This window comes from Anticarsia gemmatalis, chromosome 25, assembly GCF_050436995.1.
Source record: "Anticarsia gemmatalis isolate Benzon Research Colony breed Stoneville strain chromosome 25, ilAntGemm2 primary, whole genome shotgun sequence".
In the NCBI taxonomy this organism is placed as follows: domain Eukaryota; kingdom Metazoa; phylum Arthropoda; class Insecta; order Lepidoptera; family Erebidae; genus Anticarsia; species Anticarsia gemmatalis.
The window spans coordinates 4,635,077-4,661,672 of NC_134769.1; the positions used below are offsets into that span (position 1 = coordinate 4,635,077).

The 26,596-nt window shown below is 35.2% G+C and overlaps 1 protein-coding gene across 5 annotated transcripts in view; it reads right to left on the bottom strand.

Moving 5' to 3' along the window:
* Dyrk3 (Dual-specificity tyrosine phosphorylation-regulated kinase 3) overlaps positions 1-26,596 on the bottom strand; it is a 144,988-nt gene that overhangs the window by 57,795 nt on the left and 60,597 nt on the right. The gene's annotated exons all lie outside the window — the stretch shown is intronic.

Here is a 26,596-nt window from a genome sequence, read left to right on the forward strand (position 1 = left end):
AGTTCGAATACAGATCGGAGATAATCTTACTAATGTTTTAAATGCGAAAGTTTGTGAGGATGGATCTATGTAGCTGTGTTTGTTACTCTTTCACGATTTTTTTTAAAACATTTAGTTTCTACACGTAATATCACCTTTTACCACAGGAAATCTTTTCACGCAAACGAGGTGCGGGCGGACGTCCATAAGATCATAAAATCTTGTCTGTTATTTAAAGGTTGCCCACGTAATTGCCAAATAGTACAAGAAACTTAACCTTATACTTCCTCAAAGTGAACCATTACTACGGATAGTAAAAAATACAAAAACAACACAAAACTCTTTTAGAAAACTTTTACGTTATTTTCTAGCGAGTACTCCATTAAGATATTAAACATGAAAGAGGAGCAACGTTTTACATCGATTATTCTTAAATAGAATTTTCAAGCATCACTTACGAGCTACGAAGTAGAAAAGTAGTGTTCTCGTGCGTGAAACGAATGCTCTCAACTTTAAGTTTTGCTTTGACGTTGAAGCTCTGCTATTTATTTTTATTTGTCCCAATTTATTTTCCTTTATGATCTATAACTAGAGCACTTTCCTATACAATTCAATAATGAGAAAATATTGCGAGTGACGAAAGTCTTGTGGGTAGTTCGATTATTTTGTCACAAAAAAATCTTGAATTAACAAAGAATAGCGTTGACATCAGCGTTACGTATACGAAATTGCTGCAACCAGAAATGGCACGAAAGTAATAAGACTCCTAAAACAGCTAACATTATAAGTTGTAAAATTAAATGCTGTGCTTTTTATTACTGTCAACAACCGCCATATTGGAAATCCACGAACCGTTCAAATTACGTTACGTCATCTCCGTTTAAAATTCGTATCGGGATAAAATTAATTTCGCCGAGTCCCATTCACCGTGTCATATTTTAAAATTGGCTATCCATATTTAAAGTCGTATTTATTTAATGTTTTAACACAAATGGCATGTTGTTTTTTAATATATTACATATCAAGTGTCACGTTGTTGCTAAATAAGAAGTTTGTTTTATAAACTATCGTTGGTACAAACATGGCGCTTGGTAAAGGCCTTTCATTGTGCAAGTATTTAACAAAGAGCTATTTGTTTAATTTGCAATGATTTATTGAAGACATAAATCGATTCCTTACAAGTACCGATCTTCCTGTATTACTTTATATTCTAAAAATAATCATGATTAATTTGTATGTTTTCAAGTTTGTAGAATTTTATATCCGCTAGTTAAAGTTTATGGTTTAGCGGTATATCGCTTTGATGTAAACACACAGAAAAGTAAAGCAGTGATGTAAAACGCCTACATATTACGAGTTCTAAGTAAATTAAATGAACTATAATTTATGATAGATAGGGTGGTCTGTCCTTTTACGATTTCAAATCATAAACCAAATTAACGATCTAATTAATGAATATTCAAGCACAAATGTCTTTGGTCATCGACAAGCCAATTTGGTAAAAACACAACTATATTATTAAAATGTGGGTAGACAACAGTATGTTTTAATTATCTAGTGAAATTATAATTTGCATTGATTGGTCGTCAACGTTATTTATGGGACCTATTAGAGTATCCATTAATGACTTTAAACCACTAAATTAAATTGGTGTGTTTATCAGTTTTCGGTAGAATTGTACCGAAATAACTTAGAAAGTAAAGATGTCAGATTAATTAGAATATAGTGGCGCTTGTAGTTATTAGTATTGGATTAATTAACATGTTTTGTGTTCTAGTTAATTGTAACATGTGTAACGGTTGTGTTTAATTGAAGTACATGTTATCTTCTGCCTGATATGGATATGTTACTCGTTATAAAATACAAGTAACGGTAAGTAATTAATTGAATTGATTTATGCCAGCCACACACAGATTACGACTTTAAAACGAGATATGGGAATGTATAATAAAACTGCTACTCACTCAAACCTACTTCTAACTTTTATCCTCCAAAATTCTTCATAACTAGAGGGGCTTTAGAACCTCAATATAATATTGAACTTACGAGAATTCCGCAAAAAAATCGTATGACCAATAATGACTCATTATCACTTAGAAAGTACACGACCTTATAACAAAATTTATATACATAAAATACGTTATTTAAAGCCAAAAACATACATACATACTGTCCTCGTCGACCCAGTACAAACCACCTTCACATTTTTACAGCGAACTCCTTATTTATTAAAATCGGATATTACCTGTGAACAAAACAAAAAAACAATTAAACCTGTATTCTCACACTTGGTTTAAGATTTGATTAGTCTGTCAATCTTGCAATTCGTCTGAAGGCATTGATTTATAAGGCTTTATGGGTATCGTGAGTTATTGCTGTAATAAATTATAACTAATATGCTTATTGTTAAATTTTAGTATACTTAATCGTTTTAAGAAATGCATCGCTGGTTAAATCTTTAGAAAAAATATCTTCCTATGATTTTTTTCACATTTTTTCTTTACTTGATAATACGCTATTCATAGACATTTATAGAGAAAGCTCCAAGTTTATGCTTCTGCATTGTATGTATACAAAAGTATTAACATTTATATCGTCAAACAAAAATAAAATTAACATTATCTTGTCTCCTCCAGTGGACAACACGACGTTAAATATACCATTCATCTCTATTAAAAGGAACTTAAATATTCTTCAGCGATACATCCATCTTTTCCTAAGACTTCCATCTGCATTTCCTCATTTCCTTCTCTCTAGTAGCATTTCCCGCAAATATCCGCATCAATTACTATATTGAAACAAAGCAAATACATCACTTATAAGGTTACTAGACAGTCTTACATATTGTATTCATAAGTTGGTACATTAATAACAATAAAAGAGTTTATAGTTCATCTCAGAGCAGACATGTTTTATAGTCGGCTTGCCAACAACAATTTATGTGGATAACCGTTTTCTAGTGCTGGTTTTAATCACTGGACCTTGACTGTGAAATTGTTTGGTTATGCTCGAGGTATGGCTTATTTATTGCACAACTAAAAGCCTTATAAAGGACGTATTTTATATAAGAGTAACTTTGAACTATGATGGTAAAGAGGTTTAAAAAACTACACCAATTTATAAAGAGACGGAACTTACTAAACATACAACTTGATCGAAATTCTTTTAAGACGTATACGAACTCCAATAACATAACAAAACTAGATAGAATTTCCATCCAGAATACACGTCATATTATTTAAGTAATCCGAAAATAGTATAAGAATCGGTGCCAAGGATAGGAATCGTCTCCAGCATAACCACTCGTAAAAGTCCTTCCAACAAAAGCCTATAACACTAGTATAAAATAAAGAGAGACAGAATCGCGTGACTGTGCGACCTTGCCCGGAGCCGCCGAGTCTACCGCACAATAACGCCTATTTCAGATATCAGCTAGACATCTTTGCGAACATTGTTTGCCTTAAACAATTGTTACTACGTGAATCAGTTTTGGTGTATAACTTTTAAAGTTAAGAACATTGATAAATTTTGAGACGAAATATGGGTAAATATCGTAGATACGGCTTTACAAGTAATTTCCGACTAAGAACGCTGTTACGATAAGCCGGGTGTGCTCTTTGCCTTTCGTAAAAGGCTTATAATGTATTTACTAGCGGATGCGTCCTTCATACTTTAATCCTTAGTATTGAGATTTGTTTTTGTTTCAATGATATATTTATGTATTTGTTCTTACAAATATTACAAGGCAACAACTCGCACTTTCGCTGTCACTTACGAAAACATTATCGACGAGAAATCGTTAGACTTGCGATCGCATGCAGATATAATGGTGACGAATGAAAGAAGTAGTCACTATTCTGCTGACTATACAAGTAACAGCGAGAACGTTCATAAATCAAAGCGAAACCTCCATAAATTATTAAAAGTAAGCTACATTTTAAGGCCTCGATCAGCTAAGCAAAAATCCAGCGTAGGCGTCGAGTTATTCCTCACGCAACGGCACTAACGTTCTTGGCACACTTCCAGGAGTCCATCGAGCCTTTGTCTGTCCGTCTGTCTGGCTCTTTGTTTGGGTTCGGATATGAGGACACCCTCCCACATGCCTGGCCTTCGCAGTGCACGTTAGTCATCATGTTTAATGTATTTATTGGCTGCTACTTCATCAGGCATATGGAACGATGAAACTTAATTGCTTTCAACTTCTTAGAATCTTGAAATTTGGAACTGTGCCCGATAGATGGCAATAGCTGGATCTTTATTTACCGTTTAGAGCAATACTATTTTGCGTATCTAGTACAATTCGCGTGCCAAACAGTATTTTCATAATAAATTGAAGGAGCAGCATGACTACCGCATGTTAAGGATGTATACCAACTTGAGCCTGTCGTTGGCACTTTGTTCGCTACAAGTTCTCGAGACTTCTCCAGACTGTAACTATCACACTTTGTAAACAACTCCAGAAACTGTACACCAAACAAATTTTGATGACGTAGCTCAAAGGGGAAACGAGCTGAGCGAGCGCTGTCGCGGCCGCTTTGTCATGCTAATTTGTAACTGGATCACTGCCACTAACTTCATCAAATACCTGTTGATCCGACACTTTACAGTGAAAAACACCGGTCTTATTTTACACCAAATTGATAGATTGAAGTCGGAAGATAAGGGGCGTGTCACTGTTCGGAAGGATCAAGTCAATTGTAAACTCCCTGCCTTGGTAAGACGGAGCGTGAAGCGGAACTGTCGCATCTGGGGTCCTGACGCTCCTCACCCGTTAGATATTCCCACAATAAATTCGCTATACCTACACCACGTTCAATGTGATACAGAGGGTTACTAGCCATATTGATTGGGGCCTCTAGGGACTGTTTCGGACTATTTAATGTGAGAAGCAACATACTAAATTAAAGTTTAAACAGTTCAAAAATAAAGTACGTTCGCGCGAAATGCTCTCTGTGCTCGACGCGTCTGAAATGACGTCCTTTAATCGTATGAACTTCTACAAAGGGTACAAAACGATATTTAATTTACCGTCAGTTGGCTCGACCCTCTGCCAACTAATTACTTTTCTGCTTAGAGTTACCCCCGCTTTATGCTTGACGTTTCGTTTGAATTCGTTAACCTTAATCTGTATAAACCTGAGCTTTCATTGCCTACTTATCTGTTATAACACAAGGTAACAAAGAACTGTAAATGTACGATTTAAGTACATTTTATTGTCCCGATACCCTTATAAGAGCACTTGACATTTTAAATGATCTCAATTGAGACATATCGTTAAGTATCTGAGTATCTGAGGTCGTCGAACGAAACTTTGTGGAATATCCGACAGTATTGATCGGATATCTGTGGATGGGCGTAACTTCCTGAACATTAGTCACTTGGCTCCGAAATGTCGCTCCTGGGTTGCGAGGTGCCACGGGTCACAAGTACAGACAGATACCGTCTAGACATGATTATTATTCACTACACCTCCATTTTGGGACAGTCGCGACGATTTTATGATAGACGATACTTTTGTAAAGTTATATCCAATGTGAGAATCGTTTTGAATGTGTTTTATGTATCGTGCGCGATGAACAAAGATAGAATAGTCTGTCGCTCTGAACAGCGTGTTCGCAACAATTAAGAGAAATTGACTTCAGCTCAGTCAATGTATGACCTTAATAGTGAGATGCGAATATTCACATATTATTATACTCAACACTTTATTTGAAGTATCTAGTGTATGAATATTTTATCGATTGAAATTTATGCATAAAACTGCGAAATATATGATTTTTTATAATTATAATTCAATAGAAATTGTATCAGTCATCGGTTAAATACGCAATGCAGTTACAAAACAAACGATTACAATAAGTTACGATATTTACGGCTTGATAAAGTTCTATTGCACTGCAATGTCACCTTGTTTATGATAACAACCCTTGCACCCAAGGTTAGTAGGCCACTAGTTTTATACTTTCTACAAATAGAATTCAAGATTTTATAAACATGATAGCAACTTAGTTGAACTACTTTGATTTTATCGCGGTGTTTTTGTTTCATCGACTTTTTAATACACTACGCTGTTTCTAAACTTTATCAAATTACATTTAGAGCCAACAGTCATCTTCCCGTCCTTATTTGTAAACAATATAAACGGAACTACGATAAAAATTAAATTTTCAATGAACACCATTAGCGTAAAACGTAATTACACTGCACAAACATGATAACATTAAGTTCAAAACAAACAATAGTAAATATTGACGAAAAAAAACGTGTATTCATACTACGTCTAAATAATGCGTAATTTAATGAGTTACGTCGAAATAACGATCTGGGACGATTATTTTTAGCGCCCCATATTATATGAACCCTGTGTCTGCCCATGTCGGGAGCGTCCCGGCCCCGTGGGAACGTTACACGCCTCCATGATTTTTTTCAACCACTCAGTATATTACCTCATATTTTTAACATTAAATTTTATTGGACATGGCTCCTTTTCAATCACGTTATGAGGGCACGGTTTATTTTTAATATATTGTGAGTGTAGTGTGGGATTTATATTAATTGAAAGGCTGTCGAGAGACAACAGTAGCGCGTACGATATATTTTTTTAAATATTTGTCATTCAGAACTACTTGAGTCCTGCAGGCATGTAAGTATTGGCTGCAAATTTGATTCAGCCAAAATGTGCTCGTAACATCGACATTTATAACCATATCAACATTGATTTCTAATACTAGGTGTTACAAAATAACTAAACTAAAAGTAACAAAACTATTTCAACACACATCACCTATCAATATTTGCATAGAACAACTAACACCATGTCGTAAGATCAATTGCAGTCTTAACATACGTCTAATCAACGTATTAAGAAACATTCACAATCATAATGTTCGATAACAAATCACGCGAGGACGTAGTAACGAGAAACAACGTGCTCTGAGCCGCACGTGACGTGAAACAAAGACTGTTATTATTACATGTCTGACTAATGGCCTCATGTTACACGCCGTTTACGGGTGAGCTTTGTATAAATATTAAATATCAGCTGCAGGGTTAAGGCTTACTTCAAATTGCCTTGTAAAACACAGTTTTGATGCTACGAAAATCGTTAATGTTATGAAATAAGGCTCCGCCGCGTTTGTAACTTACGAACTGCTGATTGCTGAACCGAATTTTATGCATTTGTACTTAAAGACAGAGAGATCAACTGGTTTGTGTTTAGGCTTTAGTGGATATTTATAAGTTTCGTGTAAATTTACTTAAATATCTTAAGGATTGGACTCCGAGTCCACTTGTGTTTGATATAAATTTTAATGAAATATTTCGAGCTATTCTTCGTACATGGTTTTCTGACTCTAGGAAGTAATATTTCACTACTAATAAGAATATAATGGCTTGTATCAAAGTGTATTCGGTCGATCTCTGCCCTCAAAGGCAAGCGGTCTCCTTTGTTATGTTAGTGTGACCTTTATTTTCTTTGTAGATAGCCGCTAATAAATGTGATGAACATCTTATCTTAAAAAACAATGAGTAAATAAATATTAGGTGTCGTTATGGTCCTTTTAAGACCGTCTTTATATCTAAAATTATGGTTTTAGCATAATCTTATTGTAACTGAGATGGTTTTAGTCGTTTTAGCACGTGTTTATGTCCTTAAAAAGAAGTGTGAAATAGATATAACATAAAATAATGACCTTTGCTTTGATCTAATCTGGCCACTCAAAAAAAGCTAGTTTATTAAAAATTTACATTTCAACCTTTATTTTGTATTTAAATTCTAACACGTCTAAAACAATAGGAAACAAAATACATGTAATAAAAACATATATAGGTAAAACACACAATATAGTTTTATTACTTAGTAACTGTCAAGTTGTAGGAGCAACAATAAAAGATAGATTTATCGCGATGTCGCGACGCGCAGGATTCCGCGAAGGACGACTGTCTAGATGCGCGGGCGCATGATTGTCTTAATGTGGTTGCTCTTTGTTTCCTCTAAATGCAAGTTTATATTAATACAAGCTTTCTGCCCGCGTTGAATTACACCCCCTTCGGCTGGAATGGGGGGGGGGTTCCAAAAATCCTCACTTTATGCTTCTCTACACTTCACAAGGAATCTTCATACCCAACTTCAACTTTCTACGCTCAGTAGTTTTGGCCGTGCTTTGTCCATCTGTCAGTCATTCACTCAGTAACGGAAGAGTTTTATAAATATTTATTGATTAGCATTTATACATTTTTATTATTACCTACATTTTCAAAGTATTACAAAAACAGACCATTGTCAAAATGTTAAACCTGTCAAACTATTCAAACATCGCTGTATTAAACATAAGATTTATGACATTTTAAAACGAACTCAGAAATATTTATACACCCTAATAAAATATGATATATCAAGCAATATAAATGTGGCACATAAAGAAGTTAAATTACTATAAAGAAGTAGGGGAACGTAATGTAAACAAATGTTCCCACCCGACGAACAATCGATTTTAATTTAGCACCACTACCGTACCCCTGTGAAATAGAAGGGCTACTTGAGTTCGGAGAAAATTTATTATTCACCGAATTCGGACCTATACTGCAACCCTTGCAATGAAACATGTAGGTATTGCTGGGGTGCTATTGGTAATGAGAATAGGTTTCTGTATCAATTAAAAAAAGAGAAAGCATGGTTGCGGATGAAGCAAGGGAAATTTGTAAGGATCGTACCTTAGCATTCTCTGCTCTGCTTACCCCTACGGCAGTTACGGCTATATTAACATTCGTGAATTTATGTAAGTACGTAAAAGAAGGCAAAAATATATAGATAGTATTACTATCTATATATATTAATATCCTCTACAAATCATCCAAGTTATTTTTGTAATCGCTTTTGTCAATCCAGAAGTTTCAGAAGTACAGTAATTTTGTACGAAACTACCAACACTAGTCTGAACCCTACACACAGTGACATAACTATAACAATAAGACATAAAAATAAGTGCTCAATAAAAACTAACATTAAAATCTTACCATTTACAACATTTTCTCAAAGTATAACAAATAATAACATAGTATCAATTTTCCTTTGTAAGGTGTTCGCTACAAAATACGGTAATTATTAACTAAAGTATAGTTCTAAGATAAAACGCCTTCTGTAGTGTTTGTAATCGACGTAATGTTACAAACTTGTAATTATTTAACAGCGTATTTACGTAACAGATACGTGAAACAATAAGATTAAATAACAAAAGAGTGACGTATGTTCATTCATTATATCAAGTAAACATCGCTACGTAATATCACATATGGTTACCATACCATAATAAAATGTAAAAATAAATGTACAAGTTTATTTATAAAAGACTTTTATGGTCGCTTAATCGATCTTTCTGAAACATTTCATTTTTCTAATTCACATACTGGAAGATATAAAGCACCTAAAAGCCTGTCCACAGGCAACATTTGGCTAAAGAAAGTCTTCCAATTACTACAATCCAGTAATAGAAATTGAAGTCACTTGTCAGTCAATACATCATGTTTCTTAAAGTCTTAATCACATCAGGTAAAAGCCGATGACCCGCAATTGTTAATGTCGTCGACCCATAGGCCTGGCCAGCCTACGCGCCGTGGAATGTGGATCGGCCATTACAAGATATCTTAACAAATTGAATCGTCTTCAATTAATGAGGACGTCCTGTAATCCCTTTGTCAGCTAAATGTTAAGTGCTGACTCGATTGAGAAGTGCTAAGAGGCTTTTATTGAATATGCCAGTGATTTGTGCAAGAATGAAAGCGAACTGTACATGATTGAGTGATTTGCAACTCCGTTTACTTTGTTATTTGTATACTGGTTATGAATCAGCAATGATGATAATACGGATTTCAGTTTTGTAAAAGCTTTTTAACGAAATCCTGCGTCTATATCGGACAATTTCTTCTCTTCAATTTAAATCCTTAAAACTTTTTGATCAAAATATAATTTGAGGAAAGAAGCAAACAATTACTGACTACACGATATTAATCAATACCAATAGTCTTAAAAGGCTCATGAATCAGAAATTATTGGAATTCGGATACATCGACATGATGCATAAGGGTACGTACGTCCCAGCATTGTTCTAACAAATCAACCGCCCACGTGAAGATGTCGCGCACTTGCCGGGTACCGAGTTCAACAAACGACTCTTCAATTCAACAACCTGCCGAGGTCTTCACCCAATTATTGACTCAAGTATCGAGATATTTTATAATAATACGTGAAACTTTGAAGGTCTGAAATATACGAGTTAGCACAGACAAAGGCGTTGCTTAAACGACAAGAACGTGGAAACTAGAGTAAGTATTAAAACGTAAATTATTTCGTAAATAAATGTTTAGTATGACTCAAACAGAATAAAGAAATATGGAAAGACATAAGGATAAAGAATTAAAGCGAACATAACTAAATATGGATTGAATTAGGTCGAACACAATGTGACTGCGGCTTAAGCATTTCATCACGCATTTTTCCGGAAATCTTTTTATTCGTGACGGCTCGTCGAGGCTATGATTCATTGTCCCTGGCCTCAGACCTTATTATCCTGTCGTGTCATTAACATGAGAATTAGGTAAACGACCGAACACATTGTTACGTACATTATTGTATGTAAACTGACCACTAAGTGCAAGTTCTTAGATCGAGTTCGCTGTACGGCATCGAGGTGATAAATAAGAGACGACCCTTACTCCTTTGTTGTCTCGAGACACTAAGGCGCTTTCAGACGGGACGAATTAATGAAGTAGATTAGAGAAAGTTACTGCGCACCTATTTACGTATATTCCTCTATAATTTAACTTTAACTTAAAGCTCTTGGAGATAAGTCGTATCGCTACAAACAATTGTTCCGGAGGACTTTTATTCTAGAATATGTTAGGTGAAAAGCAAAAATCAACAACGTTCGGAAACACGATATTGGATCCGATACTCGTATGATCGGTGTGAACCTTTTTAATCCGGATAACAGGAAATATACGAACAAATGTCGTTCTGGTTGAAACCGTTTCTGTTTGCGATGTTTCACTTGATTAAAACGGAAGTTCTGGTTTACAGTTAAGCAGATTATTAATTGAAATGAAATGCAATGCATGCGACATACGTCAGTTCGCAATCAACGGTCGACACATAATGATCGTAATGAAATGTTGAGTCCTTTTATTATATAGATACTTTTATTATACCTACTTAATATTAGTTCCATTGCAGTACTACTTTAGATGTAATGTAAATCAAGATTTGAGAAGAATAAAACTATATTGTTATATTTACATTCTTATAAATATGATAATAGCTGTTACTATAATATTCCCACAGTCTGCCGATGGCCGCATTAGGTGTCATTGTAAGGATCTTATCGCCATTTATCGGCGCAGTTCCCATTCCGGGCTATTACACTTTTGCGCGACCTGGGACCCAGTCTAGGGCCATTGGGGCAATTCAAATGATATCGTAAAAGGAAAAGGAAAATTACATTGCACAGATTATTTCGAGGGTTTGACCACTTCACTTTTTTCTTGCAAACAACGATCGAATCTTGAGTGTTCTTGACTTATTATGAGAGTATTAACCTCTCAAGCATCTTCCGTGATTTTAATAAAGTAAATGTTACTTTCAGAACTACAGCCTAGTAGCTCTGCTTATCTATCGTCCTCTAAAAAGTATCAGAATTTACTAATGTATTTAAAGGGTAAGGCTCTGAGAGAGAGCTAACGGTATTCGTCGTTTTCACATTAGCAGACATCAAAGTGACACCAAACATTACAGAAGAATATCTTACATAACATTACTTTCTCGCATTATCGCACGTTCGTAGCTAACATCATTATTATTGCTAAAATTATTAGTATTACGTTACATTTCGGCACTCGTAACTACCGAAGCACTGCGGTCGTGGATGGAGTCTGTTACGATACCACGATCGTCAGTACCGCGAGGACGATTCGTTTACTTCATCGTAACGATCCACGTAATGAAACAGTTAAAGAAGCCGACCGTTCACTCTCGGCAAACACTCTCACCTCCGAGGACTCGCAGGTCACAAAGGGAACATTGACAAAGAGGAAAGAATTAATTTAGCACAGGAACGAGTGGCGTGCAGAACAAAGAAATACTTTCCGAGAAATATCGCGGAACAAAAGCTTTTGACGTTTCTCTTCGTTGGAAACGTGTTATTGTTTCATCTAGTCATAGTTGCGAATAGAAACAATCACATAGGATTGTTCAGTAATTTATCAAACTCCAAGTGTTTTCGGCCATGCACAAAACAAAGGCTCTACAAAGCCGAACGAGTAAACAAGTCGAACTGTTTTCCTAACCTGAAAAGTTAAGCTTCGGTGTATTTCACCTAGTTTCCGTTGTTTCTGTTACTTTTAAGGTAATGAGTCACACCAGCACATCAAAATATGACTATTAAACATACTGCATTTTATTTGTGTACTTATGCTGATAATAAAAGTTTTTGTTTTATCAAAATCGGGTCAAAATTACCGAAGTTACAGCGTTATAAAGTTTCACTGCTTTTTTAAATTTGCGTTGCTTCGCGCGCTATGCGCTGACGTCACGACGTGACAGACACGCTTGTTCGACTGCGGGTGATGCGGAGTTTTGATTTGAAAAGTGATTTGCAATTAATATTTAAAGAGTCTGTGTATGTGTATGTGCTATAAATTTAATCATCGTGTTTTTGTAAAATAAGCGTCTACTAAGATATCCTCGATCTCGATCGCCACGCACATAATCATCAACTAGACCCAGGTAAAGAAAGTTGAACTCGTATACTACTAATAATATTTTTGTGTGTAGTTAACAATAAAATTGAAAGTTTGTTACAACTGGCATTACAAATAATGAGTGTTACGTACCTACCAAGTGTAAATTTGGAAAACATAGGTTGAATAAGAAAATAAAATTATAAAAAAAAAAATTGTCACCCCTGCCTCTGACTTCAGTCAGGTTGATGGCTATCATATGAATGCATGAATCTACTCTGTAGGTAGTCTTATTATATGATTGGGCGTGTAATGAGAACTTTGAATTAAACTAACATTTTAATTTTGATATTATTAGATATAATAAACATGGGTTCTTTTTTCAAAACAAAAAACCAACGCCAACTCAACCGCCGCGCTCGGCTCGCCGCTGCCTGTGAGGTCATTGAACTGCTCATTAAATAGTATCATCTGTTTAGTAGAAGTTCATTGCTAGGTAGGTATGAACATGATATGGCATCTTGATCTTGAGGAAGTGTTCAAAAGGCAATAAACTTCTATTTAACATTTGCGCTTGACAGTATCTGAACCGGGCTTTAAGTTTTAGATTAGGTGTCTTTAGCAAAATATAAAACAGTTTACATGGTACAGAAAAAAACAATTTCTGGGGTGTTTTTTCACTGGAGTTAGTACACATAGGAACAATACAATATTTTCTAACCATTTTGTTTGTCCAGTATAAGCAAAACAAATTATTTAAAGCGAAACCGCGAGAGCGCAACGAGCCTTTGTAGGTATCGGCAAGTACTGACGAAATAGCAGTGTCGTGAGATGACGTCAAACGTCCGTGCGGCCGCTTCGCCGGAGTTTGGCGCGAAGGCCATACTTTGACGTTTAATATCTCGGTCATTTTTGAAGATACGAAAAAAATAAAAACAGATTTTTTGTCCTTGAAGTACCTAGTTTTTAAATATGCTCATAACAAAAATCATTGGTGTGACTCATTGCTCGGAAACCGGACAGCTTAGAAGTGTACTGAGAACTTCCTAGCGGAATTATACGTAATGGAACTGGTATCATGGGCAGTATGTGTCCCTGTTGCCTAGAAGCAGTACGATCAAATAAAATCTTACGGTTGTTTGATTATTATTTACTGTTTCTTGGAAGGAAGGCCTTAGGGAAATCGCACACAGAATTCCATATAACCGTGCCCTATACGTTTTTGCAATTTTCCCCAAAATATCGATGTCTGCAGAAGGTTTGGAAGGTTTCGTGCAGACTAATGGTTACATGAAATGTTTACACTGCGGATCGATTGACTGTGTATTGCACGCGATCCTCGAAAACTAATACGGTAAACATGCATTGTAGCCTCTTCATGCCAATAGTCCTGAAGAGGTGCGTATTTACAAGGAATAATGTATGAGTATATTAACCTTCCACTAGAGACACGGTTTCGAATTCAAACTGGAATGAAGTTACAAATGCTGAAAGCTGCAGTTACAATGAAACCAAATTCCACATATTGTGGAACTTTACACGTGGAATTCGAATGGTCGCAGAATTTTCGATCTCCGGTCAGACTGTTTGAATTACGTGTCGGGATGAAAATTAACATATCAACGTTGGTTTCATATTCGATACAATGCGTTAGTGTGTAACAGGAAATAGCTATGTACGAACATACATAACTTACTTTTGAAATGTAAGTAAAACTTTCTCATAAAATATGAGATATAAATCCCGTATAACATATCATCTCAAGTAGCCGGTTGAGCAATTACGTGAAGCACATAAATACATCAAATTCCTCACATATTTCTCTCGGCGATGTAATAAAAGCAAGTGATTGAAACACATCGCGGGATTGCGAGCGCAGTTTCTACGGCGACCGCAAACCGCGGCCGGGCACTGCCCTGTCACTCGGTAATTGGGCTATATTGCAACCGAACAATGTATCAAGACAGTATATAGGACGTTGCGGTGTATGACAGGTATTCCACAGTAACACCAATTTGACGAGTGTTTGAGAATTGTAGAAGAAAATACTCTTTATAATTTCAACTGATTGTGATTTCTATTCTTCTTCTTGTCGTATGGTTAGTGGTCATCCTAGTGTCAAAGTTGTTCAAGCCGCCCGAAGGCCTTTGACGAGGCTTATTTCTATACCATTTATGTTTGCCTATATTAGCAGGTCATGGTAGATAGCTGGAATGGCATTAGTAAAAAGTAGATATTACGAATTTTTCAATCTAACGAGTAAACAAAATCCGCCATGTGCCAGACATAAAAAAATATTATGCGTCAAAATGATGTGATTAGAAAGTATTGAAAATCGTTTTGGCCTTTTTAGCAATATCCGAATGGTAATACACTGCGAAAGCATGACGCTTGACGCAATCGATTAGTGATTAAGATAACAACAATGGTTTGTGATGGTTACTATTCAGGATAACGATTGTTTTGATCGCGAAATAAAGACTATCGATGGACTTAATACTTTAATCGTTGATAATGAACGCTTACAGTTCAGCGATCTTGATATTTGGGAAGGATAGACAATGTTATCTGACGCAGCAATTCCAACGTCGGGTCACCGCTAAACGTAGAAGTTACTAACTTGATGGCTTTTCGAATTTTATCAAAACGTACAGTCCGCAGTCGTCATAGGTGTTTAACCATTGATTGCGTAAAAGTGTAATTTACTTTAGATTGTAGATCTATGCAGTCTTTAATGAAACTAGACTACTGTAACTTATCTGCACTACCATCCGGCTGTAATGTGGGCTCTGATTTACAAGCCTAGTGGGCGATGAAATACACAAATCTAACATCGACATTTTGACATTATTGACAAGGTGGGTTCTTTACGAGAATTATTACTTTGTCATACTAAAGAGCTTGTTTATTACGAAAGGGAAACAAGTAAACCTTTTCCTTTCGTATTATTTTCACTGAATGATAATTGAGTCAAAGGTTATCGCTTAAAGGTGACTAAATTACAACATGCGCCCTTAAAACAGCTGCAAATGCCGAAGCGACATTTAAACTCGTGTAAAAAGCCATATTTATACGACACGTGAGCAGAAAGAGAAATTACGCGAAGTGAATGAAGTAAATATTGAATTACTGGTGTTGCACTGGGATAACCTTTATAAAGACAACTGCACGTTTAATGTTAAATATTAATTTCATCTCGTGGTGTTCGTAGTTGCAAAGAGAAACTATACCTATAATAAAAATAAGAAATCTTGTGGTCACTGGAATCGTTAACAAATTAGCGAGGTTAAACAAGATCACAAATCATTTTCTCTAAGTTGTCTTTTTAGCACATCGTTATTAAAACTTAGAGGAGTATAGTAAGAATTCTTACTTAAGTTTACGAGCTATTAATATAATTCTGTGTCAGAAATGCGTAGGCGTAAAGCGTATGTCGACCGCCCGATCATTTAAAATAGACCTGATAGATCAATAAATTTACAATTGGCTATCAAAAACTAAAAATAACAAGCATTAAACCGGTACTTTACTCAGTAGGTCGATATTTTTCCATTCGTAGGATCGAGACGACATTGGCATACAGACAAGGTGTCATTCGTCAAATATTGAACGAGTCATAATTTCACACTCTCGTACAAAAACATATGAAACGCTACCGTTTACAATGTACAGTTAGCGGCAATATACACTGTCACATATCAAAGATTTTTGTGAAATTACTACTGGATATTAATTTCAAATAAGTAAACATTTTTTTTAAATTTGAAGTATGCTAGAATCATTTTAAGTGGCGTTCTCTGGTGTCTATGGACCTCTTTAAAAGGCAAGATTTTATGTAGGTATCTACTAATTTACAATCATTCTGTATTGTTGACTGACCAATAATAGCAGTAATTAAACTGATATTCTCATCCGAAAAGAACAATTGAAAATGTAAAAGTTGATGCATATTTTTGAAGTCGACTGTACATCGATAAGCAAATATCATTTCAAAAGGCCAAGTTCAATGACTCTTTAATTAGAGTTTTTTTCTCACCTCACCGTATTAGTAAGTCACGGTGTACACTTATAAGTCTTATAACTGCATATAAGGTAAGGCACTTAGTTAGTGTCGGATTGCCGGTCTACCTACATACCTATCTAGCTTCAGTAAGGAAATAACTACTTTTTTAAAAGAATTACATTTTGTGGTTGACATTTGTAATTGTGTGGATATTTCATGGAATTGAGAGCATAAGCTTTGGGTAGAAATGGGAATATATAGCTCTATCTTTGAATTAAGTGACTAATTACTTCTTGGGTTATTGTTTTTTATTTATTTTATAGTGACGCAATCTTTCATTATATTATTATTGTTGCTTATTCATTCGAATTACCAAAACAAATCGAAGAAAAGTCACCGGAACGAATGCATATACGTAACAATGTTGTTTTATAATTCGTTTGGCACACATTTTACCGATTTACATACATTCGATTCAAGTATAGCGCAAGTAAATTCGTCATCAACCGATTTATATACAGTTTCATGTAAATATTTACAAGGCTCTGTTATCGAGCACTTACTAATTTTATTAAATATAACGGATATATGAGAAAGGTTATGGAGCTTCTAAACACTTGTCGTGATTTCACTATCATCAAGCTGTCATCAATAAATAGGTTTGGACTCGCCATTAGTGGGGTGAGTGACCTGCAGCGGTCGTTCAACTCATCAGCTGACCGCATGTTTATTACGTTCAGCGTGCATTTATTGAAGTTTCATTGTAAATAAGGTACAATAGCCTTGGTGACGTGTTATCGCGATAATATTTAGTTTGGCGTCACACGACGCGACGTTCAAATTCGGAAGTGGTTGCAAACTGTCGCGCGCATTATAATCGACGTTCTCGTAACTTTGTAACAATTGCATAATGACGTTTCCGTTTTATATTTGTTAGCTTATCTTTGCATTATACACCAATTAGTTTGTATAGATCTATACTACTTTACTTGATCTGTAGCTCGATTCTTTACTAGCTAGCTATCAAAAAGTTTTACACGAAAATCGGTTTAGCTCCTCTACCGGGCTCCGTAAGAACTATTTTGACAGTACATTTTAAATGACAAACGCTCGATACTCTACAATATAGAATTGCGCTACTGTAATATAGATAATAATTTTATGCACTCAACAAAATGATATGTCATTCGCAAAACTCTCTTCAGATTTCATTTAAGCAAAAAAATACACGATAAATCTAGCAAAACTAATTCTGTAGTTTAATATACAAACATTATAATAAGGAGAAACTAAAACAGTATGCATTTGATGGATTGTCGCCGTGTAAACTTGTGTAGTTTACGAGTGCAGTTCACGCAGCGTTGTCTGGGCACATTACGTTTATTAAAACTGTACGTTTCACAAATAAACAAGTGTCATGCTTGCATAAATGATGTGTAAGTACTTCATGTGTGAATGGTTTTACTTTGTTAAAACGTTTTTACTTTATAAACGTTGAAATCTTGATGAGAGAAAAGAGACCTAAAGACATCAGATTAGGATGTCTATGTATGTATTTGTTAACTTAATAAAATATCTTTAATATTTTTGCAAGAATTTTATAAATATTTAGGAACCGCACCTGACTCTGCATCAAGAACCTAATGATGAATGTCGATATAATGTTTTTTTTTTTGTAATTTAAATTAATTACAAAAACGGTGACAACTTGAATGTGTGCAAACTCAGATCTCGCAAAATTGATCACAATTCCATCAAACATGAAGTTCTTGACCTCTGAACTTCAAGATAATTATACCACATCAAAAGAAATAATTAGAAAGTCGAAAACACAAGTCGGTAATGACGTATACTTATTTATTCACACCTACATCGTTCACGTTGTGATATATGTATACGACCAAATATGTACGTTAATTAGTAACCCAAGTATAGATTGGATTAATTTCTTCTCGACTTTTATGAAACGTTTGATTGATAGTTTAAAATATTGAATTGGTGGAAGAAATTTTTGAATATTATATTAAGTGTTAAAATCGTGAGGTTTTGACGTAAGTCATTAATTTGTTATGAAGAGTTTTTAGCATTTTACTGTTACTTTTGTAGAATTTAGGCTATTGGATTTAAAGAAACTTTTACAGGGAAAAAGAGTAGTTAAAATATTCAGCACCGTACAACGTCCTCCTTTCAATCCTATCTGCAGAGCAAAATGCAATTTGAGGATAGTTCCGAATTCCGAAAGCATCTCGAGCTCCAATCCAATTTCCTTGAGAAACTTAGATAGTTTTTTACTATTCAAGAAATTCTGTGGGTCGGAGAAGACAAGATCTTTAAGAATATAATGAAGTAACAAACAGACAAACTTTCCCATTCATTATCTGTGTAACATTCAATGTGCAACGCACTACCATCACCGTGTCTAATGACTAGCCATCACTATGAATTAAGTTCTCGTTAAGCCAGTTAATGAAACAATGTTTTAACTAATAACCGCGCTTGTGTGGACACTGATAATGCATGAAATTTAGGCCAGCATTACGTATATGTGCGCTTTAAACCAATTACTAGGTTAGGGTGTGGTTATATTAGCCTCATTCGGCTACACCGATGACCGATAAATTATTTAGCACACGACTAATGATAGTTTAGATCTTTGATCATATAACTTATGTGCCTTTAATTAACAGGACATAGTTACAGGATTATTCTAGCACGTTTAAATTGATGACACCATAATTGGTGGCTATTACCGTTATAACCACCGTAGCTGTCAGTGACGGTAGCGGCCATTAGTATCGTTTAAGACATTAATCTTTTATAAACAGACGGGTGTACCCTCACCTTTAACGAAAATATCGTGATTACTGTACATCGCTCGATCGCGTGATGTGCCTCTATAATGAACCAGTTGACAAGTCGGATAATTAAACGCAATGGCTACACCAACTATACAATGTTGTACGGAAACACTCCCACTTACATCCCTACGGGCCACGGGAAAAACACCCTTGTTGTTTAACTAATAAAGTTTAGTTTCCTTTCATGGTGTTGAGAAGTAAAATGACAACGTTGCCGTGTGTAAATATAGTTTACAAAAGAATGAATGAAAAGTCTTAAGTGATTCTATATTGATGAAGCTCATTAAGTAAAGGGGGACATAAAAGCAACTGGGTTAAAGAGTCGTAAAATTCCACATGAACAGGGTGCCTAGTGTAAACAAACATAAGTACATTTTGTTTACTTTTAATTAGTGAAACTTGAGCTTGTAAGATAAAACATGTTCTGATATGCATCGTATTAAATAACGATGTGGTTAAAGCTTAAAAAATAAGCCTGTTTATTTAAAGCAGACAGAGCCTGTATATTTAAACGAGTTTAAATATTGGGAACAGGTAAAAGAAGATTGCAAATGAGATTGGTGCTATTACACAACTCAAAAACTAGATCCTGACTTCAGATTGCATATAGAAGGAAATATTAAACTATATTTTATAGAATAACGTTTATTGAAAAATAAAGACAATTTTATTAACAAATATTAAAGGTATGAAACAGGCGCGAAGTCCATCTCTGGAGATATAGCGGAGTGAAGTTTGAAATCTTAGAAAAAATCCAATCAAAAGTCCAAACCAGAAAATCGGACCATGAAATTAAAAATCTATCTTCTTTCAATTATTCATAGCCGGTCGGGACGGCGTTAAGCAACTAATAGGTTGTAGTATCAGCGGCGGAAGTTACGGCGCATCGCCACGCGACGTTGCGCCTGAGTTCACTAAATAACATGGCCGCGGCGCATGCGTGTTGCGCAACAAGGGACAACAACAGTTCCGGTTAGCGGTTCGCTTGTGACAAAACCAAATATCGTTTTTGTAATCACCAGAACCTCGCTTCCACTTCCAATGTTCTTTTTTATATTTATTTTTTCGTTAAGAGGAGTATTGCATATTTAAAAATGTCGATGTTGATATCAGCAGGTAACTATGTAATCAGTAGTAAGTATAACTACTATTTACCATAATAAACATAAAAATGTTACCTTTCACCAATTACACAAGACTAAATGCTTATTAATTTATCAGCCAGTGAGAGAGCAGTAAGCTTTTCAAATTAAACAATTTAACATAACCATAAAAGCAGCGGTTAGTATTAATGAAATAAAAATAAATTAGTCAATAAAAAGTGAAACTTCTCGTGGTTATACAGAGACCACTGTTTCATTAGTTAATGAGTTATAAACGTTTTGTTATAACTCTAAATACAAAGACGGTAACTATCAACACATCTGCTTTAGGCTCATCCAAATACAGACTAGTCGTAAAAGCAGAATTAAATAGGCACGACATAAAAGCGTCATACTAATACCAACATACTTCCCACAATAAAACCACAAGCTGACGGGCTTACTAACGTAGCCGACCAAATTTAATATGCACCGAGCTCTAAGCTCGACGGTCCACAGCGGCTAACATTTCTCGTGCATTCAGCGCAATGCAAAGCGCTTCTAAAACCGACCGTCTAATAGCAACGATGCCACATTTCAACCGCAGCAAAAAAGGCAAATTAAATCTGGCAGCGCAAGGACAGGTTTAAAAAGAGGGAACGAGACGGTGATATCATCACTGATGGCATCTTGGCGAGTTAAGGCGAGACAAATCGATTTAAGCGCAGCCTGTTAAGACACGAAATCGGATTGGAGACAGGGACGGAGATATCAGAGTTCCTTTGGGAAAAAAGCGTCGCGACTGAGTCGAGCTTTTGTGCGGCCGGAAACGGGTAAGGTCGTTGCCATGTAAACAGAAAAAAAATTAGAGATCTTTTGTAAGAGTTTAACCGCCAAAAATAAGGAGTACCTTTATGGTAAACAAGATCTTTGCAGACGCATGTAAAATCTAAAGACACTATCTCATTTTCTCTGAAAAGCTCGAGGAGTAAGGTCATTACCTCGGCAAGTATTCAACGAAGTAAAATTACGTTCAAATGCGAAACGCGTTTTGAAAATGGACACGACTCACACCCTCGTTTATGAACTGGAGCCCTAATGGGGTTTGCACGCCCTAAGTGTTGGGGACAGGAATTGCAAAGGGTCCGGTGATCAATTTAGTGGTGTATAATGTAATAATATACCCTTGTACGTGTTGTTCACTGTGCGTGATAGTATGTTTATGTATTCAAAACCATATATTTATTAGAACAGGAAACCCCATAACTTCAGTTCCACAACTGTTCATTTAATTTTAAGCCAAAATCTGTTGTTATCACAAACCCACAATGCAATTCAAATATATTTTTGGCTGGAGAGAATCTGGAATAAAAAGTGCAACGAAAAAACATCGCCAGACAGATTTCTAGGAAAGCAATAAAATGTATCAGCGACGTGTGATCCCGTCAATGTCTGCTCGCAGACTAGGCTAGTGTACCGCCGCACGTGATTTTTACACTCGCACTATTTATACACATATATGCGAGCTAGCGACGTACGGAAATAGGAGCAGTGTTTCTGCGTTATCGATATCGATAATTAAATGATTCGATACAAGATCAAGACGAAACTTCAGTAAACAAATTATAAAAAGGGGGGTTCTTTAATAAGGGAAGACTTTGATTGATGGTTTTGTGTAATAAGTTATAAAATCTGTAATACAAAAACAATGCGTCAATTACTTTCTGAAGTTACGGCGTAAAAATGAATTATTTATTTAATGTCCAAGGATGTATATTGTTTATTTATTAAAAATTATGTGAGCGTAACAACAAGTGTACAATAGGCAACATTATCTGAATAAGACTGGGTATAATAAATCTACTTCGAATCGCATTTTGGTAAATACGAAAGAGCAGTAAACCGAAATGGAGATGGCATAACGATGTTGCGTTGAAAGCGTCCCCCTGTTAGCGGCGGTGAATAGGAAGATTGGTAAGAATACGACAGTAAGCTGTTATTGTGCCACTGATTACTGTTATTGTTGCCCTATGATTTATGTTCTTGATTATTAGAAAACTGTTTGTGCTTTGGGACAAAATGTATTTTAAAATACGTTTTCTTTTCTATCACTGTATTGGTCGTCAGTTCCCGTATCTGCATAGTCACAGCACTAGACATTCAATTATCTTATTTTATCTGTTAGGCACGATGTTATGACGTCAATCTAAGTTTTTATTCAAATTCCGATTGCCAATTTTAATCAATAAAGAGGATCATCGTTTTAGATGATAAAATTATAATTTCTACCTCAAAATTCATCGACATCATGAATATCGATACTCCCTCACCTCAATACGCTAAAAATACTAAAATTACCAACAGTCGTCGCTGAGAACTGCCAGTGAATAAACCTGTATCCCGTAACGTTTAAAATTCAGTTTATTTCATCATGTTCACGAAATTCAGTCATGCCAATGTAATTTTAGACTTATAACTGCGTACATAGTGCCAGAAGCGGAACAAATGCTGAACATTTAACTGTACCTATAATAATTAAAGCGTTAAATTTTCCTCATTAAAGATATTTCTAGTCGTAAGTAACATGTTTTATAGTGTAACGTTTGCGTCAGATTATGGTGTTTGGACGTCACAAATGGACCGTGTAGTGGAGAATAACTAGTTCCTGAAACCAGATTCGTTGGTTTCCTCTACTTAAATATACAATCTCCCGTGCAGAGAACAATCTTGTCTGGTGCACCTTTACAAGCATGCATCCTGTTACTTGTACTTAAATCTACTCTATGTTGTATGTAAGTTGAGCAATTTCTCCGATACAGTATATGTTACAAATTTATCTGGAAAGAATTGTTATCGTCAAAAAATAGGAATAGACCAAGATGTGTTTAGAAAATGAAGATTTGAATTTGAAGATGTAGATTTTCCCAACTAAGAAAATTCGCATTTTTAAATAAGATAGTTTTGTACAAATACTCATGTGGTATAGAAGTATACTCCATTTATGAAGAAACAAGTGAGGATTTTTTTATTGTGGACTCTAAAATACAAAGACGTAGGAACACACAAGGCGTTTTTAGTTCAATCTTCTAGTACCTACTACCTCTACCTTACTACTGTTCCAATAACCAAATCGGGATATGATTTATCCGCAACAGTTTCATATTACAGTTTACAGCATCTTAAAATAACTTGAAGTACAGCATTTCGTTGCTATAACTCAGTTAGTGGGCGAGTCTTGGGTGTACGAACCAAGGTTCCGCAGTATAAACAATCCCTACTAATATAAACTAATATTATAAATGGGACAGCGCTGTTTGTACAACACGCCTTGTACGAACAGCATTTGTGTTTGATCTGTTAGTTCTAGATGATTTTACTGATGGATATGCTTGATAGACTCGTTTTACTGAGGGAATGATATTTGATCATATTTGTAAAGAAATATGTGAAAGAACTACTCAGCAACTAACTTACAAGTACAAAAGTCATTGTCACTTGAAGCCACTTCAATAACCTTTAGCTACTATACCTTTAAGATTGAAAGCAATATTGTCTTCGCACTAACGTGGTGATACAATTAACAAGTTTATAGGCAGCTAGACAAACGCATAATATTTGAACATTTATCAATTAAATAAGCCGTTTCTAAGAGAGTTACAAGCACAGCTCATTACGAGAGAGCCTCATATCCCGTAGGATAACGATTCCACCGCTACCAGGAAGTTAACTACCTGCAATTATATCGAGGAAACCCATGCACTTGTTTTAACGCAAATAAATTATTTCAATATCTGATTGTAAAATATACAGTTAATAATTTATTGTATTATTGTTTTATATGCAGTCTATTTCATATGTAAACAGGATGGATAGATGAGCTCTGCGTGTGTTTGATAATGTGTCTACGTCGGTTTGTAGATCTGTGTGTTTAGTCATAAGGACAGATGGAGTTCTCTTACATATATAAATATTAGGTGAAAATAATCCTTGCTCAATATAAAACCACCACTCACGACGGAAACCAAACTTGGAACACTATTGAAATTAATGTATTTAATAACGAACTACTAACCATTTACGTTCGTAAAAACCCATTATAATAGGAACTTAAATATATTTTTCCCTAAACAAAAACACACAGGCATTCATGTAGTCCTACTCAATTGCAACCGTAGTCATTTTCCGTGATTGAAAGGGGAAATAACTTTGTATTGTAATTGCACGAAATGGACAACAGGAGGGCAACCCATTGCTCTATACCTTTCGGCCTCTCCCAGGGGATGCTCCCACCCTCTGATTGCTCTAATCAGGTTACCGTCAAACGCTAACTAGATTACATGCATTAGAAATCCTCTCGGATTGTTACATATAAATAAGGATCTAATAAAGCTTTTTCACACTCGAAGAAGCAAAAAACGTACAAGTTTATCTATATTTTAATCACGTTACGCACACAATCAAGTTTCGTAGTAGCTAAGTCAGTCATTGACCAGCAAGATAATAATCGTTTTTTTCTAAGATCTCAAGGTCGGAAATCATTCGATATTGTAGTTGGCAAGTCGTAACGAGGAAACGGCAATATCAGGCCATTGGCAGTGCCGGCACGCGTCCTTCCAACTTCCACGATCGATACATCGGTTTATTGATGTATCAATAAATCGTTATTAAACTGTCGATATTTTAGGCTCAAATGGGTATCTTTGTGATTGCTATAGTAATAAAATACTGTTAGTAGCAACTAGAGCAGTTGATTTTTGTTACTCACTATTAATAAAGCACTAAAAGTGCTTGTGAAATTACGCGATTACGTTTATCGCCTATTAAGAAATTCGTCAATTACCCTCACCACTAATTAACCAAGTGACAATTGCTAATTATTGTATCGATACAACTTTTAATTACACGTGCGGTTTTTAATTAAGCCGTTACACGCTTTGCTAATGTGTTCCATTATTCATCGTGTTTCCTAAACGAGCGATTTCATCGATGAGGTTTTTTTAGCATTGTCTAATCTGGATAAGTTCTGAGAATCGATAAGGTTTATAAGCAAAACATTGCGTATTGTGTGATTTTTTGTTCATGACACTTACGAGTAGATCAAATAGATTATTTATTATTATAGACGGCGGCACTGACGTAAGTGAAGTAAAAATTACAATTGGTTTTCCATTTTCTTTTTGTTCTAATATTTTATGTTCTCAAGGAAACTCATTAAAATTATTCGATATTCAATCGTTTAATTAAAGTTAAATTAACAAAGCGTGAAAATTTATCAGCATTAGAACAATTAATTAAAAACATGTAGTTATTCAAATGGTTTATACTATTCAGGTTGACCTTGATAGGGCTTCTAATTAAATATTTTATACTAAAGTTCAACGTGAATTGGGAGATGTATTCGCTATTTTGTGTAGTGAAGTTCAGTTGTATCTGGTTTGGCAGGAGACGTTAACGATGAGTTACAATGCTTATTAATACCAAGTTTATTGTATATCCTATTTTATGTAATACGTCAAAATTTTGATGTAATTATAAATCCTATTCTATCTATTATCTATTATATACCATAAAGGGAACAAGGCCTAATTAAAAATTACAGCCTACTAAAAATGCAATAGTCGTAGTCAACTGTTAGGTTAAAACTAGCTGAGAACGCGTTAAAGTGGACTTTTATGTCTCCTACGGGAAATAAAAAAAACCTAAGCGTTATCACTTCCTAACGCAAAAAGGTCACAAAATAAGTACGTGTGTACTCAACTTAATTCCTCATTTAATTTGGTTTTCCCTATGTCTGGATTTTAGGTTTCTCACTAGTTTTCCGGTTAACAGGACAATGTCTTTGTTCAAAGTAATTATTGTCGTATTTATTTATAATTGTTATAAATCATAGCTGTCACGAGTTTTATGATCCTTTGTGTTATTGACATGACAATTCTCGCAGTATT